Source organism: Peromyscus leucopus, chromosome 16_21, assembly GCF_004664715.2.
Source record: "Peromyscus leucopus breed LL Stock chromosome 16_21, UCI_PerLeu_2.1, whole genome shotgun sequence".
In the NCBI taxonomy this organism is placed as follows: Eukaryota; Metazoa; Chordata; class Mammalia; order Rodentia; family Cricetidae; genus Peromyscus; species Peromyscus leucopus.
In genome coordinates this window covers 10,588,175-10,602,161 of record NC_051084.1, presented here as the reverse complement: position 1 = coordinate 10,602,161, position 13,987 = coordinate 10,588,175, and the positions used below count along the sequence as shown (strand labels likewise).

At 53.0% G+C, this 13,987-nt stretch overlaps 1 protein-coding gene across 1 annotated transcript in view; it reads right to left on the bottom strand.

The window, feature by feature from the left end:
• Pacsin1 (protein kinase C and casein kinase substrate in neurons 1) overlaps positions 1 to 9,787 on the bottom strand; it is a 45,734-nt gene extending 35,947 nt beyond the window's left edge. The window contains exon 1 of the mRNA XM_028888366.2: positions 9,598 to 9,787. The gene's annotated coding sequence lies outside the window, so the exon portion shown is untranslated. The remainder of the gene's footprint in view (positions 1 to 9,597) is intronic.
• Positions 9,788 to 13,987: the final 4,200 nt, after the last annotated feature.

Below are 13,987 nucleotides of genomic sequence, written 5' to 3'. Positions count from 1 at the left end.
TCACAGAGCACAGGCCTGATCTGGGTCTTCTGTTCCCTTCTTTCGATTGTTGTTTTGAGACAGGCTACTCATGTAGCCCAGGCTACCCCCAAATCTGACATGTATCGGAGGCTAACCTAAATTCCTTATTCTCCTGCCTCCACATTCTAGGTGCTGGGATTATAGGTGTGCACCACTACACCCAGCTCTTAAACTAGAAGAGAGGTGGTGAAGGGAGAGGGGGGAGAATGAAGAGGAACAGAGGAGAGAGGAGGAGGGAGGGGAGAGGGGAGGAGGGAGAGGACAGGGGAGGAGGGAGAGGACAGGGGAGGAGGGAGAGGACAGGGGAGGAGGGAGGGGAAGAGGATCCATCTGAGACAACAGGAAATGGGAGTCCTGAATGACAACTGATGACATTAATGAATTGTTCCCTCTTAGGTATAATAAATAGTAGGCGATTCAGCGAGACAAAGTCTCTTGGGATGAAGGCAGAGCTCGCTGGTAAAGCCCTTTCCTAGCATGTGAAAGGCCCTGGGCTCTGTCTCCAGTGCTACGGCCAAAAGGAGCAGGAGGAGGAGGGAACGAAGAAGAAAAACGGAGAAAATTGCCCAGAGAAAGTCCTGATCTTGGGCGGACAACACGGCTCAGTGTGTAAAGGTGCTTGCTGCCAACGCCGATAACCTGAGTTTGATCCCTGAAACCGACATGGTAAGAGAGAACTGACTCCAGCAAGTTGTTCTCTGACCCCCACATAAGTGTGTGTGTGTGTGCGTGTGTGTGTGTGTGTGTGTGCTTGACGCACACGCGCACACACAAATGGAATTTAAATATTTAGTAGTAAAATATTTTTTAAATTATTTATTTGTAGCAGGTAGATGGTGGCGCACACCTTTAGTCCCAGCACTCGGGAGCCAGAGCCAGGTGGGTCTCTGAGTCCAAGGCCAGCCTGATCTACAGAAAGAGTTCCAGGACAGCCAAAGCTACACAGAGAAACACTATCTTGGAAAAAAAAATTTAAAATATTATTTACTCATTTATTTCTTTTCATGTGTATGTATGTGTCTCTGTGTGAATTCACGTGCACTACATGTATTCAGCGCCCTTGGAGTCCAGAAGAAGGCATAGGATCTGCCGAATCTGGGGATACAGATGTCTGTGAGCTGCCATGTAGGTGCTGGGAACCGAACCTGGGTCCCCTGCAAGAGCAGCCAGTGTTCTTAACTACTCAGCATTTCTCTAGCCTCATTTAAGAAACTCCTTAAGCCCAGGCATGGTGGGACACGCCTTTAATCCCAGCGCTCAGAGGCAGAAGCAGGTGGATCTTTGTGAGTTCGAGGCCAGCCTGGTCACATAGCAAGTTCCAGGACAGTCAAAGCTACATAGTGAGACCCTGTCTCAAAAAAACAAACAAAGAGGGGGCTAGAGAGATGGCTCAGAGGTTGAGAGCACTGGCTGCTCTTCCAGAGGTCCTGAGTTCGGTTCCTAGCAACCACATGGTGGCTCATAACCATTTATAAAGAGATCTGGTGCCCTCTTCTGGCCTGCAGACATACATGCAGACAGAACACTGTATAATAAATAAATCTTTAGAGAAAAAAAATTTAAAAAAAAAACAAACAAAAAAACAAATTTCAAAGCCCTTATTTTAGAGCTGTGTCCTGAGATTTGATTTGAATGATCGAATTATTGGAGAAGGCAGACAAGGGAGAGGTAGACATAAATGCCACTTTCTCTATGCATATAAATTATATTTTTGGCAATAAAAAATTTACAAATAGAGTTGGAGAGATGTCTCAGCAGTTAAGAGTACTGGCTGCTCAAAGGACCTGAGTTCGATTCCCAGCACCCACACAGCAGCTCATAACCATCTATAACTATAAACCCATGAATTCTGATGCCCTCTTCTGGGGTGCAGATGTACATGCAGACAAAACACCCATATACATGAATAAATACGTCTTCATTGTTGTTTTTCCAGACAGGGCTTCTCTGTGTAGTCCTGGCTGTCCTAGAACTTGCTCTGTAGACCAGGCTGGCCTGGAACTTGTGCCTCCATGTCCCTTAATAAATAAATCTTTATTTAAATTTTATAAATTGCTGGGTTTGGTGGCACACACCTTTGATCCCAGCACTGGGGAGGCAGAGCCAGGTGGATCTCTGAGTTCAAGGCCAGCCTGGTCTACAGAGTGAGTTCCAGGATAGGTTCCAAAGCTACACAGAGAAACCCTGTCTCAAAAAACCATTTAAAAATTTTACAAATTAAAGACAGAGGAGATTTGTCAAGTCCTAGAGCTAATCCCTAGCCACCTATCCCCAACAAAAAGAAAATATACAAGAGGATGAGGCAGAAGAATTCTAAGGTGAAAGCCAGCTACAGAGGAAGCTCAAAGGGAGTCTAAACAATTTAGTGATAACCTGTCTCAAAATAAAGTAGGACTAGCCTGGTCTACACAGCAAGTTCTAAGCCAGCCAAGGTGACCAAGTGAGACCCCGTCTCAAATAAATAAAGGATTTTTTAAAAGGCAGAAGAGAAAACAGCCCAAGAGAGGCCCTAAGTGGCCCAAAGACCCTCAGTGAGTCAGTATGGGGTCCTTAGCCTGGACTCCCAGCCCTGCCTTCCCACCCTGCCATAGCCACCTCTTTGGTGACAGTGACCCAGGAAAGTCACAGATGGCGTGTGAGCCCCCAGAAAGGCTCAGGTGCTGCAGAATGAGGCTGAGGAATGAAGGGTCTCCTCAGGGCTCTGTGAGGACTGGTTGAGGCCTGGGCCACCTGTTCTAGAAGGTTCAATGAAGCAAGTCATTTAAAATGTCTATCATCAGTGCCAGGCATGCTGGATACACGCCTATAATCCCAGCTTTGAGGAGGGAGAAACAGGAGGATCAGAAGTTCAAAGCCAGCCTGGGCTACATGAGACATTATTTAAAAACAAAGAAAGAGAAAGAAAGAAAAGAAAGGAAGGAAGGAAGGAAGGAAGGAAGGAAGGAAGGAAGGAAGGAAGAAAGAAAGAAAGAAACCAACAAGCAGCCAGGCAGTGATAGTGCACACCTGCTGTGGAATGTTCTGTATGTCCTGTGGGAGCCTGTTCTCGGGTTCCTCGTGGCTTTACCCAGCAGGTCCACATAGAGGATGATTAGGACCACGGCCTGAGTGCAGGTGTCTGAGATGGTCTGCACTTGGCTGTGCTGGGGGAGGAGGTCTGTATAGCAAGTTGCTCTGATTGGTCAATAAATAAAACACTGATTGGCCAGTGGCTAGGCAGGAAGTATAGGCGGGACTAACAGAGAGGAGAAATAACAGGAAGGCAGAAGGAGACACTGCCAGCCGCCACCATGACAAGCAGCATGTGAAGCCACCGGTAAGCCACCAGCCACGTGGCAAGGTATAGATTTATGGAAATGGATTAATTTAAGTTATAAGAACAGTTAGCAAGAAGCCTGACATGGCCATACAGTTTGTAAGCAATATAAGTCTCTGTGTTTACTTGGTTAGGTCTGAGCGGCTGTGGGACTGGCAGGTGACAAAGATTTGTCCTGACTGTGTGGGCAAGGCAGGAAAACTCTAGCTACACACACCTTCAATCCCAGCACTCAGGAGGCAGAGGCAGTCGGATCTCTGAGATGGAGGCCAGCCTGGTCTACATAGCGAGTTCCAGGACAGTCAAGACTACACAGAGAAACCCTATCTAGAAAAACCCAAACAAACAAACGAATGAATTAAATGTCCACATCATCAATTACCTGCTGTCTCACCAATCTCTTGGCTCTATCCCCCTCAGTCCTGCCTGGATCTCCTCCCCAGCCCCAAAACCCCAGCCCCCAACGTCTGTTCCTGCTTTGAGTCAGCCTGGAATGCCCCCTCCCCTCTTTAGACAAACCATCCTTTCCTCTGAATCTGCTGCTCACACAGTGGCCACCCAGCATTCAGCATCCCTGCCCAAGCTCTGAGACCAGTGACGGCCCCAGCCTGCCTGGAGGTGAAGTCACCTGCTCTGCCCTATCCATATGTCCTTCCCCCGGCCCCGTAATGTCCCCAGGCACCTACAACAGTGCCTGGTACACAGCAGAGGGTGGCTGACTGAACAGCAGAAGGAAGAAGCCCCTACAGTTGGCGTGGGTGGGTCTGACCGTATCAGGTCCTCCTGGGCGCAGCTGGCTGGCCATCGCTGTCCAGCCAAGACTAAGACTGCACCTGCTGGGATCACCCCAAAGTGGGATTGCTAAAAAAAGGGGGTGCCAGCGCCCTCTCCCCCAGAGATGCGAGGGTTTGTCCTCCACACCCAATGCCAGGAAAAGGCTTACTGTTAGGATTTGTGCTGACTGGATTAACCTTATTTAGAAGCTCCACCTCTCCTGGGCATCTGAATGGGCAAGCACCCTCTATTCAAACTGCTCTGTGGGCTGGGGCGCTGGCCCAGTGGGTAACAGGCTTGCCCTGTGAGCATCCGCCCGGAGTCGGAATCCTGGGAACACACTTGGAGCTGGGCATGGCAGTGTCTGTAATCCCAGTGTTCCTACAGGGAGACAGAAGAGCCGTGAGGCCCCCGGAAGTCTGGACAGAGCAGAACAGAACAGGAGACCATGTCTGAAGCAAGGTGGCCCGCGAGGCCTGAGGCGACCCCTAACCGCCACACTTGCACATTGTACACAAGCGCACACACACAATCTGTTAATTCTGTTCATTTCAATCACCCAGAACCCCTCCACCAGGACAGAAAAGCAGCAAATAGGAGGCTCTGCCCTCTTCCCCTCTCCATCCCTAACCATGCTAGAGAGGCCAAAGGACACCGGGACAATTCAAATTACAGGTAAAAGGCAAATCAAGCTTAAATCATCGCACTTATTTATTTACCGTGGAGGGGTGTGAGTGCGTGCCACAGTACACACACTCATAGGGGCTCACAGGACGACTGTGTTATCTTCTTCTACCCTCCGAGTCCCCAGTCCGCAGCTGGCATCTTTACCCTCTGAGGGGCAAAAGCCCCAGATAAAAGTGTTCCTATAAGGGCTAAGTCGAGGACTGTCACGGGAGAACATGGAGCAGGTGCTCTGTCATCAAGATATCATGAAAAACCCTCTTTTAAATACAAGTATGTAATGCAACGTTTGGGATTTTGTTTTGTTTTGTTTTGTTTGTTTTTTGTTTTGGTTTTTTGAGACAGGGTTTCTCTGTGTAGCTTTGGAGCCTGTCCTGGATCTCACTCTGTAGACCAGGTTGGCTTCGAACTCACAGAGACACACCTCCCTCTGCCTCTCGAGTGCTGGAATTAAAGATGTGTGCCACCACCACTGGGCTTGGAATATATTTATGCTAAAAATGAACCAATAAATTTGTTTCTCTGAACTTCGTTTTTAGTGCTGGAATTTAACCCAGGGCCTCAGGCATGCTACACAAGTACTTTATGTTGAGCCACATCCCCGATCAAAATCAGATTTTACCGTTTAACCCAGCACCCTGTGTTTTCTCTTACAGCCCTATCCCAGCATTTAATTTTGTCTGATATATTTATTTGATTCTATGTGTATAAGTGTTTTGCATGCATGGATCCCTGTGTACCGCATGCGCCTGGTACCTGATGAGGTCAGTGCAGCTGGTACCTGACGAGAAGAGGGAGGAGGGTTCCAGATGCTCTGGGACTGAAGCACAGTTTTGATCTGCCATGTGGGTGCTGGGAGTCACGCCCAGGTAGGTCCTCTGCCAGAGCAGCCAGTGCTCTTAACTAATAAACCATCCTCCCACCAACATTTTCACAGGAAGTGAGGCTTAAAAGGTAGCCAGGGCCTCTGGTCCTCCCAGCCCTCGGGAACCCCGGTTTGAAGGTGTGCGGCATCTCTCCAACCCCACAGACCCACTCCCCTTCTGACTGGCAGCACTCACTTGGCTGGCATCCAAGCTCCCGCCTCCTCAGCCCACCTCCACCCTTCCTCTACTCTTCTTGGAAGTGAGCATCATCTATTGCCCTGGCTGCTGGGTCCCCTCTATAGATGCCCTGCACGGGTCCCCAGCAGCAGGACCTGAGGATGCTGGGACCTAACTGGACACACCTCTGAAACAGTCCCTCCAGCTGTTCAGAGCCTGTGGGGTCATCTGCGATTGCCACTGAACTGAAGCTCTGCTTCTGTGGGTGGGTGGCTCCTGCTGGGGTACCTCTTGGGACCCTGACCATCCCATCCCAGTCTTTGATGACAATAAAACCAACAGCAGGGTACACATGGCAAGCAGATGTCTCCAATGATGGTTAATGGTTTTCCAGTCCTATGTGAATTTCTAAATTATCCACAGCAAACACCAGTTACTTGATAATAAGAAAAAAATGGAGGGCTGGAGAGATGGCTCAGTGGTTAAGAACACTGGCCGCTCTTCCAGAGGACCCAGGTTCAATTCCCAACACCTACATGGTGGCTCACAACTGTCTATAACTCCTGTTCCAGGGGATCTGACACCCTCACACAGACATACATGCAGGCAAAACACCAACGCACATAAAATACAAATAAATAAATCACTAAAAAAAGAAAAAATGAACAACAACCAAAAGCCAGGTGGTGTTGGCACATGCCTCTGATCCCAGCACGCAGGAGGCAGAGGCAGGAGGATCTCTGTGAGTTTGAGGCCAGCCTGGTCTACAGAGTGAGTTCCAGTACAGCCAGGACTGTTATACAGAGGAAACCCTGTTTCAAAAAAAACAAAAGAAAAAACGAAAGCATGTTGTTTGAAACAGTCTCATAACACGTAGCCAAAGCTGGCCTTGAATGATTAATTATCCTGTATCTGCCTCCCAACCGCTGATATTACAGATATGTATAGCCACGCCTGGCTTGAAAAGTCGGGTTTTTTTTTTCTTCTTTTATTTTACATTTATTTGCCACAGCATGAGTGGAAGTCAAAGGACAATCTGTGGGGGTCAGTTCTCTCCTTCCACCATGTGGGTCCCAGAAATGGAACTCAGGTCATCAGGCTTGGTGGCACATGCCTCTCTACCCTCGGGGTCACCTCACAGGCCTGGAAGGTCGTTCTCGTTCTGTTTTTCTTTAAGAAAAAAGCTCAGCAGTTAGTTAAGAGATCACATTGCTCTTGAAGAGGACCCAGTTCGGTTCCCAGCACCCACACTGGGCAGCTTCCCACCACCTGTAACTCCGGCTCCAAGGGATCCAACACCTTTGACCTCCACAGGCCCCTCCACTCACATGCACACCTACACATAACAAAAAATAATAAAAAGACGCGGGAGGCAGAGGCAGGTAGATCTCTGTGAGTGTGAGGCCAACCTGCTCTACTAGGTGAGTTCCCAGGACAGCGCAAGGGCTACAGAGTGAGACCTTGTCTAAAAAATAAATAAATAAATAATAGTAATAATAATATAATAGTAATAACAATAATAATAATAATAATAGAAGAAATGTAAGAAAAATGTAGAACTAAGGTCCAGGGCTATCTACATAGCACAGAGGGAATGCCCTTGCCTAGAATTCTCCAGTGAGGGGATGGGGTATGGCTCAGCAGAACATGCTTGTCATAGTAAGTTCCAGGCCCTTGGCTGGATCCTGTTCCTACCCAGGACACCCATTGCCTCAGCTCCTCCTCCTGCTTCCTTCCACAGGGGGACACCCAAATCAACAAGCTCCTTCCCTGATGGTCCTGGCCCGCCAGGCCCACAGAAGTTTCACCTCTCCGGTGAGGTCTCCCACCGCCACTCACTCCTACTGGGGAGGCAGGCATCTCCATCTCCTGGGGAGGGAGAGTCAAGGTGGAGCCACCATGTCAGGCTTTCACAAGTGAAGTGAAGTCTCTCTGGGTCAGGCCTTGGGGACACCGGACCAGGACACACCCCCTGCATCCAAGGACTGACTCTATAACCCAGGGAGAGACGACGCTCAGAATCTGAGGCAGTGTGATACCAGATGGCCCAAGGAGGATGGGGAGAGGATGGGGTGGGGGACACAGCCCAGGAGGCTTCCGAAGGCTTGCAGGTGAGGCCAGTGTGGCCTGGCTGAGGAACTGAAAGAGTCTCGGAGTTTTGGAGGGCAGAGCGGGGCTGAGATGGGGTCAGCTGACTGGGCACAGTGGCACAGGCTGGCCAAGAGGGCCCTGCAAAGGCCCATGTCACCTTTACACACAGAGCCCACTGGGGAGAGCCAGGAGATCCCGGACAGCCTGGCTGGAGCCCACCCAGCCCTGAGCACGACCTGGATTGTCTGGTTATAGTTGGGACAGAGGGTCTGAGCGTAGCAACCCAGGAGAAATCGCCAAGCCGGTGGCTTGAAGAAAGGGAGGCCCTCAACAACGGGCCAGACTCCCCATGGACATTTGGGGGCCAACAAGACAGTCAGGAGCCAGCAGGGTGGAAGGCTGCCCTCAGCCCCAGGCCTAGAGGAGCTTCATGGCTCTTTGGTCCCTGGGGGAGAAGGGAGTGGGGGTGGGTGGGAAGGGGTGGAGTAGAAAGACCAGAGGGGGCTCCCTTCCACCTTTCAGCTTGCTAGCAATTGCTGGGAATTTACATATTCATTCATTCATTCATTCTGCAAACATTTCTTCCGTGCTAAGCCCTTCTCAGACGGTGGAGCAATGACAAGAGACGAATCACATTCTCAGCCTGAAGACACTTTGGTCTAGAGGGCGACAGACCAGACATAAATAACCTCAAGGCTGACAGGGTCCAAGAACTCGGTGTGGGAGGCGGCCTCTCACCTGGGGCGTCAGGAAGCTACTTGGAGAGGGTGATCTGAGTAGCCAGGCACACATCTGATAAGAACCCCAGGCTGGGGGCAGAGCTTCCCAAACCGCTGGCAATCTGCACCCCAGCTGTGCCAGGGCCCCTGACAATGGTAGCTATTTCTGGTTGTGCCTAGAAAAAGAAGGTGGCCGCGCGCGCGCGTGTGTGACTTCCCCCCGGGCTGCAGAGCTGGGCTTGGGGGAGGTGGGGGGAAAGCTGGGGCTTGGAGCGGGGTCTAGCCAAGCTCTGGGGTTTGCCACCGTGTCCCAGACACATTAGTGACCCCTTTAACCTTTCCACAGCCTCCTGAAAGGTGAGCACCATCGGGAGGCCGCCCCGACCGTGACCAAATGGTCTGAGGTTGGTAGAGGGAGGGCAGTGTGGCGCAGAGAGGATTCTGCTGCATCTGCGGGGGCCCTCAGCATCCCCACCTCCTCTCTCCTTCCACCTCCCACCCCAGCTGGTTGGGGGGAGGGGTCGGAAGCAAAGAAGGAAGTACCTGTAATCTAAACCAGACACGCCGGCTGTCTTCTCCCCAGCCCACTCTGATCCAGAAATAACAAACGCACCAAGCTGGCACCGGCCCACCCATCCCAGCTGGTCCCTGAAAAACACACTCAACACCCGGGGCCAGGCCCCAGCTTCCCAACAAACCTTCCTCCTGTTTCCTCAGGGCAAAGGGCTCCCCTTCAGCACCCGCAAGGGGCCTAGCTCAGGGCCATCCTGGCACTGCCTGGGTTAAGCCCGAGAGCATCCCCGGGTGCGCGCCCACCTCTCTCCAGGTACCTGTCCTCGGCTGTGTCCAACGCCATCACACGCTGGGGACCTGCATCCCTCACTGGGGCCCTGGACTCCGCGCACCCCCGCTCCACCCCGCGCTCGCTCCACGCTTTAGACCCCCTTACCTGGGCGCCGGAGCGCCTGACACCATCCGCGGCGGCGGGGGGCGAAGCGGGCGGCAGCGGCCCGGCCTCAAGCCCGGACGGCTTCCCGGGGGAGGAGGAGGAGGCTGGCGCGACCGCCGCGCGTCTCTCCGGGGCTGCGGGAAGGAGGAAGGTCAGAGACTCCGCGGAGCGCAGCGCCGCGCGGGGGCGGAGGCGGCGCGGATTAGAGCGGCTTCTCCGCGAGCCAATGGCGGCGCGGTGGCTGCGCAGGTGGCCGCGCCGCGGTACCCGGAGGCCGCGCCCGCCCCGCCGCTTGCTCCCCAGCTCGATGTGTGGCTCCTGCGTGCTCCTAATCCCCGCGTCTCACGTGTGGGTGCACGCAGGATAGAGGCTTGCCGAGGTCTAGTCTTGGCGTGATGACCCCCTCCTCTACGTGTGTGTGTGTGTGTGTGTGTGTGTGTGTGTGTGTGTGTGTGTGTGCACCGAGGACAAGGGCCTGCGGTCTGGCCCTGGTGTGATGACCCTCTCTTTTACCCATGTGTGTGTGGGGTGCATGCAGGACAGGGGCCTGTGGTCTAGCCATCATGTGATGACTCCCTCTTCTATCCATGTGTTGGGGGGGATGCATGCCAGACAGGGGCCTGCGGTCTAGCCCAGGTGTGATGAGCCCCTGCTCTATGTGTGTGTGGGGGGGGGTGCGCATGCAGAACCGGGGGGCCTGTGGTCTAGCCAAAGGGAGAGAGAGACCGCTCTCCTCCACCCTATCCCATGGCCCACCCAACCCTCAGCTTTGCCAAGAAGGCCCGTGTGGACCCTCAGGCCACAGTTCCGGTTCAGCTGGCTGTCAGCAAAGCCCACCCAAGGCCTTCTCTGAGGCTGTCTGAGACTTGGGATCTAAAAGGTGGCCCCAGATGCTCTCATGTTCCCAGGAACCTGACTTCTGCCCCAGGGGGTGGGGCCTAAGGCGAAGATTCAGTCAGTGTGTCTGCTGAGTCTGCTGTAAGCCAGGCACTGAGCACAGCTGGGCTTCAGTAGGACAGAACTGACCACCTGGGGGGGGGGGTGTTGCGGCCAACACCTTCAATCCCAGCTCTCAGGAGGCAGAGGCAGGGGGATCTCTGTGAGTTCGAGGCCAGCCTGGTCTACAGAGAGAGTCCTGGCTATACAGAGAAACCCTGTCTTGAAAAACAAAACAACCAAAACCAACCAACCAACCAAACAAACAAAAACCTGACTACCTCTGTCCTTCCCTAGCTCACGCTCATGAGAGAACTGGGCATTCACCAAGGGTAGGAGCGTGTATTTTGAAGTGGTATGCCCAAAATTGAAAACAGATCTGGAGAGAAGAGGCTACAGGGCTGTGGCCAGGCCCAGAGTGGTGAGGCTGACCTTGAACACTAGCCTTCCAAAGAGGCGATGCTGAGTCCAGTTTGCTGCAGACTTCACTGCCCTTTATTGCCCCCCTGAGCCCATCTGCACGAGTCTACACTCCCTGGATGCCCTGGCCGTGAACCCTCACTGTGAGCCCTGAAGTTCACCACTCCAGGGACCCGGAAGGGTGCCTGAGTACAGGGTGCGTGCATTTGGTAAGAATTCTCTGAGCACTGATTCCAAGCTAGATGGTTAGAGCAGGCCACAGGGCGGAACCCACACCAAGGTTGGACCAGACCGTCAAGTGTGTAGACGGATTAGTCAGGGAACAGCGATAGAATGGATGTCTATTACCAAGGGGCTGGTTAGGCTGGCTTTCACAATACAAGCCGTCTGCGTGCTGGAGAGGCCGCTCCGTGAGGCTGGGTGCCTTGGCAGTCCCAGTTTGGCACTGAAGGCCTGGAGGACTTCTAAAGAGCCACGGTAGTCATCGTAGGGCCTACAGTAGGCATTGGAAAGGGGAGAGGCGGGGGTCTGGCAGCAGCCGCAGCGGGCAACGGGACTGATGCGTTCTCACGCACAAAGTGAAGCCGGGCAAGCAAACAACACTGTTTCCCCCAAGGCTTCTTATATCAGACCACCACCAGGGGCCACCCACGGTGGGAAAGTGTCTTCCAGACTAACTGCCACAGGGGACGGAGGTCCAGGGAAGGCTGGGGGGCTCTGGGCAGAGCTGTCCTGCAAGGTTTGCTGGAAGTGCTGCAGGACAGCTGAGATTCTGGTGAGCCGGATGGCACAGGGGCCGGGGAACTGTTAGCAAGGCCGGCACCTGTACACGGGGTGGATGGGGCCGATGAGGCCCACCCTCTACTCCAGCCTCAGCACCTCCATTCTCCACCCCTCCTCCTGGAGTTTCCCATCAGCCCCAGGCAAAGATGTGAGGCCCGCTGGGGTGCGACAGAGTTCACGCAGCTCCAGGCAAACTCTCTGTGACTCAACCTCCTGTGACAAGCTGTTAAAGTGGGGTGCCGGGCCTAGGGGAGCCATGGACACACCCAGGGCTCACTGGGTTCATCGTGTTGACAGTGATGGTGGTTACACTTTCCGGGTAGGGTGCTGGAACCAGACAAAGCATGCGGAGTACCAGCCTAATGGCTGTGGGGAAAATGGTGCTCATCTCTATAACCACAGCTATGTGTACCCCGGTGCTGTCAAATCCCGCCTCTAAGACAGACCTGTCTTCATGCCAAGAGGCTGAGTCCCCACAAAGGCTCTTTTTTTGGGAGGGACTCCCCCCAAAAAGCAAGACAGGGTTTCTCTGTGTAGCCTTGGCTGTCTTAGAACTTACTCTATAGATCAGGCTGGCCTCGAACTCATAGAAACCCACCTGCCTCTGCCTCCCAAGTGCAGGCATTAAAGGCGTGCGCCGCCACCGCCCGGCTTCCCTGTGGAGGCAAAGGCTTCTACAGAGCTGTGGAGGAGGGAACGGCTAGAAAACCTGCCCCCCCCCCTTTTCATGCACTGGCCTAACTCAGCGCTAAAGTGTTTTCATGGAGACAGATTGGAGCCCAGAGGGTAAGGGTTGAGAAGGCAGAGAGAAGCCAGTGAGCTCTCTCAATAATAATAACAACAACAACAACAACAACCAGAGTTCATAGCACGAGACTTTGCAGACAGGACATGTGCTGTCCCTTAATGGCAGACATTTGGAGGGGTGAGAAGAGTCAGGAGGGGTGCTCACAGGGGAGAAGGTTGTGATTCAGTGGCGAGGAGAGGCTGAGAGCAAAGCAGCTGCCCTCACAGGAGCTGCGGACCCAGGCAAGAGGCCGGGAGGGCTTTGAGGAACTGCTGAGCTGGCTGAGCGCTTGCCTAGCATGCCCAGATCCGGGGCTCCAGCTCTGGCACCGGTCTACTGGTACAGTGGTCCCAGCACGCTGGAACCAAGGCTAGAGGTCAGAAGGTCAGGAGTGAGCTTGAGGTCAGCTTGAGCCACTTGAAAAATCAAACAGGAGGTGAGGCAGGGTGGCACATGAGTTTCATCCCAGCACTCGGGAGGCAGAGGCAGGTGGATCTCTGAGTTTGAGGCCAGCCTGGTCTACAGAGCAAGTTCCAGGTCAGCCAGGGTTGTTTTCAAGATAGAGAAACCCTGTCTCAAGAAAACAAAACAAAAACCAACCAACCAAAAAACAAAAACAAGCCCCCCCCCCCCAAAAAAAAAACATCAAAAACAGAGAAGGGGTGGGTGAGAAGACAGCCAGAGGCACTGTGTGTGTAGAGCTGAGGTGTGGCTGGGGTTGAATTCAGACTTTAGCAACCAAAAAGCTGAAAAAACTGAAGACACCCCCACCACACACGCCCACACACTCCATCCCTGTATAACCCAAAATAAAATGTTTCAGGAACTGGCATGGAATGTCCACGCTTCCTAAATTAGACCCTCTTCCTCCTAGACTGACTCTGATTGCAGACCTGCTTTCCGAGGTGAACCTGATCCACCTTCCCGCTGTGTTCCCCGCCCAGACCCTCCTTCCCTCCAGTCCTGAGCCTCTGCCTGACACTCTTCTCAGCCTGGTGAGAGTGACCAGTCTTTGTTTCCACAGGACTGCCTCTCCCTCCCAGGGCTCTGAGCCTCCCTCAGGCCAAAGCTTCCTCCCTCAGACTTTGTGCCTCGAGGAGCCAGGCGCAGCTGTCCCTCGGGGGTTTTCGGATGCCAGTGAGACACAAAGACATGTGGACTGTGCCGAACAGGCGTGGGAATAAATAAATCAATGAATGAATAATAGATTGGTAATTGATACTGTGTGCTAGGACTGGGAGAGGGGCAGGCAGAAGAGAGAGCTCAGTTCCTCTTTCTTCCAAAAAAAGGCTGGGGGGCAGGGGGGGAAGGGGGAGGAGTGAGGAGGGGGCCTGAGTTCTCTTTCTCGCTCTCTGAGACAGTTGAATGTATTTTCCTAGGGTAGCCTTGGACAGTTGAGGGTGATGTTCTACTTCTTTGGGGTTTTGTTGTTGTTGTTGTTTTTGTTTTTTGAGACAGGGTTTC